The sequence below is a fragment of the Anguilla rostrata genome, chromosome 7 (assembly GCF_018555375.3).
Source record: "Anguilla rostrata isolate EN2019 chromosome 7, ASM1855537v3, whole genome shotgun sequence".
Lineage (NCBI taxonomy): Eukaryota > Metazoa > Chordata > Actinopteri > Anguilliformes > Anguillidae > Anguilla > Anguilla rostrata.
This window is the reverse complement of record NC_057939.1, coordinates 55,757,920-55,763,956: the sequence shown is the minus strand read 5'-3', so window position 1 is coordinate 55,763,956 and position 6,037 is coordinate 55,757,920.

Genomic DNA, 6,037 nt, shown 5'->3' with positions numbered 1-6,037 from the left:
TGACAGCTGTCTGTTCTTAAACCCATTTCTAACATTACAGGGGCCAGAGGGACTACACTGTGTAGTCTCTGGACCATCATCGTGCAGTACAGGTTAGCTTCTGCTTTTACGTTTCACGTTAATGACATACCTAAGCAGAAAGAGAGAGTTCCAGATCTCGCTGTTGGGGGGGCAGTCCTGGCAGCAGCGGAAGCAGCAGAAGAAGCAGGCCTGCCTGACGCGTCTCTACAAAAGAAGCACAACCATTTTGGTGAAGGGTGTTCCCAGCCCAAAGGACCCGTTCATCCCCCCTGTCTACAGAATCCAAGCACAGGGAGCGCTGGGCCTGCCCCTTAAGCTGGCAGTATACTCAGTAAGAAGAAAGAACTTCAGGATTGAGAACCACTGGCGAACATGTCCACGAACACTGTTGTCGGTATACTCAGTGAGAACACAGAACCGTTTGATGTCACTCCACGCCGCTGGGGCGTGAATAATTACAAGGCAGCTATTAACCGGGGCTGGAATCTCGCCCAGACCTCCGTCTCGCGGCTACGCCATGGTTGTATAAAGAGAAGGGCTACGTGAGATCACAACACAAAACAAAAAGTTTAAAGTGGCTTTAGTTTATCTAGCTATGCAAAAAAAGAAAAAAAGGTGAAGGAGATGGTACGTTCGCCCTCTAAATCAGGGTAGGACGGAGAATGGAGAGTTCTGTTTGTACATTCGGCAAATGCGAGTTTAGACGAGGGGGTCCACTTTCTCTTATTTCCGAATGTGTGCTAGGCATTTTTATGACTTGCTGAAACGAGTAGCACCATTCATAAAACATGTGGGAACTCACAGAAATCCCATCTCTACAGAAGAGAGATTGGCGTTGACTCTCCGTACATTAGCATGTGAATTCAGCCCTCTGAACTCTCCACCGTGATGTAACCAACTATGTGATATTTGGACCAATAGCTGAGGGGGGGAGGTCAGAGAACAAGAAAGAAGTTTTCCAAAAGTTCTCACTGGAGGCCGTTGCACACTGCACCGTACAAACACACAACACCACGTCTTTTTGTTCTTCAGTTGTTCTCATTGCTTCGTTTTGCTCAAAAAGTTTTTTTTAAAACTTTTTGCTGCTACCTGCTGGCAGATATTGGCCTGCAGGGGCATTCTGCAGCTTTTCAGATTGTCAGATAAAGCCGGTGAAGCTTAAAGGTATAGCAGGAATCAGCAGTCACTGCTAATTGCAGTGGCACACACAATTCTCGACTCTGAGTTGAACTGCAGAAGAACTGGAAACTGCTCCTCCACAGCCCTCTGATCCGCTGCTCCTCCACAGCCCACTGATCCGCTGCTCCTCCACAGCCCTCTGATCCGCTGCTCCTCCACAGCCCACTGATCCGCTGCTCCTCCACAGCCCACTGATCCGCTGCTCCTCCACAGCCCTCTGATCCGCTGCTCCTCCACGGCCCTCTGACCCGCTGCTCCTCCACGGCCCTCTGACCCGCTGCTCCTCCACAGCCCTCTGATCCGCTGCTCCTCCACAGCCCTCTGATCCGCTACTGTCCCTTTTACACGGTGTAATGGCTGCTGCAGTTTTTACCCAGCAACTGCTATCCATCCATTATCTATACCAGCTTATCCTGGGCAGGGTCGTGGGGGTTTCTGGGGCCTATCCCAGTGTGCATTGGGCGAGAGGCAGGAATATACCCTGGACAGGCTGCCTTATCTATCGCAGGGCACACGCACCATTCACTCACACACTCATACCTATGGGCAGTGTAGGGTCTCACGGGGAGAACATGCAGACTCCGCACATGCAGACTGCGAACATGCAGACTGTGCACATGCAGACTCCACACACATGCAGACTGTGCACATGCAGACTCCACACACATGCAGACTGCGCACATGCAGACTCCACACACACAAACTCTGTGGCACTTGTGCTGCCTTCAGTGACTCCTGGAGGACGATGGTCCACATTGCCCAGTGCTCAGTACTCTGCTATAGAGAAGAAGTAAGGAAGCCATCCTGCCGCTGACTGCTCAAGTCACAGCTCTCTGACTAAAAATATGAAGAGGAGATTGAGGTGATTAAGACTTCCTGTCAGAGGCAGAGACTGTCCTGCCATCGCCGGCCCACCAATCACAAGAGACCAGGAAGAGAGGGGAGCCGCGTGCGAGCGGAGAGAATGAAAGCGCATTCTTTTCCCTACGGCTCCATTCCGACAGATGGGCGCCTGAGCCTGAATTTGGGCAGGAAAGGAAGGGTCCCTTCGGACGGGCAGATGCTGGCCCCAGACAGTGAAGTCTCCCCAGCAGTGGAAATACATAAGCAGATCAGGAATGCGGAACAGAACTAAAAGAGGAAGCGGCTCGTTCCTCCCCAACAAAATGAGGTTTCCTGTCAAGTGCTTCTAGGCAGGGGGTGCAAAGTCAGCGTGGCCACAAAGAGCCGCACAGAAGGAATACTGTCTTCCATCAAAGTCCAACCTGCTGGGAGTCTGCTGGGAGATAGGGACCAGCTCCTTTTAGTTTCAACATTAGTCAAACATGGACAGATATCCTTTCTGGTGCCAGCACTAACCATTCATAGCTCTGTGGTTAATTAGCTGCTAATTAACCATGCCAATTCACCATAGCTGTACGGACTGTCCAGCTGTGGGGTTAAATGTAACAGAAGTGCCAATTAACGGCCATGGAGAGAAGCAAGGATCCTGTATTATATGGCCTAAGTTCAGGATAGGCTCTGAGCTTCAGCTCAATTTAATTACATTTTATTTGTATTGCGCTTTTTACAGAGAACTGTCACAAAGACACTGTACAGAGTAGCAAGGCAAGAAACGGAGCAAACGGAGCAAACACCAGGCCTGAACCCTGAATAGCAAGTGCATAAGGTAAAAAAAGGATGGTCACTGCAGAAATGAGTGTTTCTACACTTAAAGGCTACTGAACATATTCATCAAAGTGGTCTTAACCAATCAGGAAGGACAAGTGTGACAATCCCATGACAACAAGCATGTGAAGTGCTGTGTCAGGAATTGGCCTGCAGGAGGAACCACGTTGTTTGAACCTACTCTTTACCTGAAGACTTGCTGACACAAAGGAAAATTCCAGTAAAAATGTAAGAGAATAGTCCTACTGCTTTCGTATTTATAGTGATCATTTTCTAGAGTTTTAAAAATATATATTATTGCAGTTTTAGTGTTTCAGTATTATTTCATGTTTTCATTGATGTTTACAGAGGTTTCTGATAATTTCTGGGTTTGAATGGCCGGGCTATAAGTAATCATAGGTTTGTGAAATTAAACTTCATGTAGCATGATTAATTTTTTTTCAATTATGTTTAATCTTCCATTTTGTATGAAACCATTCCCTATGATGCATGCAGCCTAAGGCCCGTACGTTGCTGAGAGAGCTGACACGATGACTTCCTATATCAGCAGTATTACATGTGGAGAAGCAGATCACTGCGTGCGTGCAGCGGCAGAGGGAATCCCATGGCCACAAAAAAACCAAGAGGACTGAAAACGGTTTGTGCGAATGCAAGTCTGACTCGAGAAGGAACAACCGGTGAAATGGGCTTCAGCTTTCACCAGCTTGTACGGTGAGTTAGGAGCGTTGAGTCATTAGAAGTCTTGATTTCACAAAACTGTTTTATAAGCTCCTGCTGTCCAATGATGGGACTTTTGGTGACTCCTGGAACTCCTTTTCTCATGATTAGTAATATTATTAGTGCTTTATTGGTTCATTTGGCTGACACCACAAGCGAAAGGCTGGATGAACACAGAACACTACACACACAGAAGGGAGGGCATGACCCCAGGGTTCAGTTCACTGTTGACTGGCAGGTTACCTTGCACATTAATTAGGCCTACATCAAACAGCCAAACAGTTATTCACCCACTGATGCTGGGACCACTGGCAGCGCTAAGAGTGCGCACCATAGCAGGGCCAATCGATGGAGACCGACGCTCCATGTCACCCCCGCCATTATTCGTCTGACCCCGACCGGGGACGCGCTTCCCAGATGGTCAGGCCCACGCACTCAGCGCGTCTTGCTGCTGTCGCTTACACGTCAGTATCAAGAGAGGGAGTGGCTTGGAGGTGACCCAAGGAACAGGGACTTTGCCCTGGCATAAGGAATGTGTCAGCAAAAAATTGACTCTGCACATCAACACCAATATTTCAGGTGCATATATCCATTCTGAATGGGCTTGCATGTGACTGTTCCATGTCCCGTGACCCCACCCCGCCCCGCCAGATCCCCTGTGGTGAACCCTCTTTGTTGAATTTTAAACCCTAAATCAATATTTGTCATGCAGAAACAACCTGTCACTAATAACTTTGTTCAGATTTCACAGTGCAGGGAGACTGTATGTTGTCTGTCTACACCACTAGTCTTTACTACAAAACACACATCGTAATCGAGATTTTATTTATTCATTTTTTCTGTAATGGATGTGTGGCACATTAATTACGACTTCTGATTTCATAACTGCAGGGTTTCAAAGATTCATAAAACAATCACTGTACCCTGAGGCAGTAAAACTTTATTAAATAAATAAAATAAATAATTACAATTATTTAAAAATTATTTAAAAAGGGGGCAATGGTAGTACTTTTTTAATGGTAGGGTCACTTCAAGAAAAAAAAAACATTTCATGCTGATTTTTTTTTTCAGCTAGTTATTTTATTTCAGGGGTTTTCACGAAGAAGAACAAAATCTATTGTTTACTGCTGTTTGTGTCTCAACCAATTCATCAACTTATTATATGCGTGACAGTTTTTATTCTTAGCCAATCAGATTTGCCACGGGTGGGCATTTTGTAAGTTGTACAAAAACTTATGTACAAAAACAGGACCTTCAGAAAATGAAAATTTTCGGTCATTTTCTTTTTTTTTTGTTGCTAAGTGCTGATTTTTCTCGAGAAATTAAGAGATGCATGTTCCGATATTTGTTTATTACAAAACAATAATTGTCGTTTATCTGTTAAAAAGATGCGTATTCCGAGAGTGACACATCGTCACTGTAAAAACATGAGTTACAAAACTGTATGGTGCAGCAACATAAAATATGTCTATCATTTAAATAATTTTTCTACGTATATTAATGTACTGCATTAAAGAAATCATTTATTTATGGTAGGCTTACACCAAGTGCACTCCTCCCACATAATATGTAAACATAAACAGACGTAGCCATAGCACTATCCTTGCTACGTGTGAAACACTGCTATGAGCCCACCTTGCTCTTTTGATGAGAATGTTGTGAAAAGTGCGGTAGATGTGTGGATTTCACATGCATACACATAACCTATAATAAACTAACGTTATATAAGTCATAAAACTACGAAAGATTAATCTTTCGTTTTCACTTGTTTGTCTTCAGCTACGACGTCACTGGTTTATACTGTATACTGCAGTAGTTAAAAATGCCCAATAATATAATAGCTATGGTTAACCATGCATTATGCTCACAATGTGTTTTAATTTCTCAGGAGGCAGCCTTGACCATGAATGCGACAAGGCTGACCGAACAGGCGTAGCCTTCCACAACTGCACCACGTAATCCCGCGTATTCAAACGTCAAGTCTCACAAACTAGTCTATCAATTAATTAATATGGAAATATCGGGTCGACTACTCCCCGTGTACCCAAACGTGCGCCTATGCACTTAAGACGTGTATATTTAGTTCGAGACTATTAGTGTGCACGGTCACACAGAACTGTGAAATTAGCTCATATAAATCAGCAAATAATTGGCAGTTACCTTTGATTTTGAATCCCGGGTCCAGGTGCAAAGCTTAAAGAAAATGAGAGCCGACAGGACCAGAAAAGCGCTCATCCGAAACGTATTGTTTACTCCACCATTAAAAAACTAAAAAAGACTATTCTCAGACAGCCTTGGCCCATTTCACTAATTGTACAAATACACATAAATATGTCCTTTAAAAAAAAGACTGTGCCAATCGTAACGGTGGCCCACTTTCTACAAACTGAGAGTAAATCCATAAAATTACACGCTTTGGAAACGTTCGTACCAGCGTTGCGTACGAGGGCGG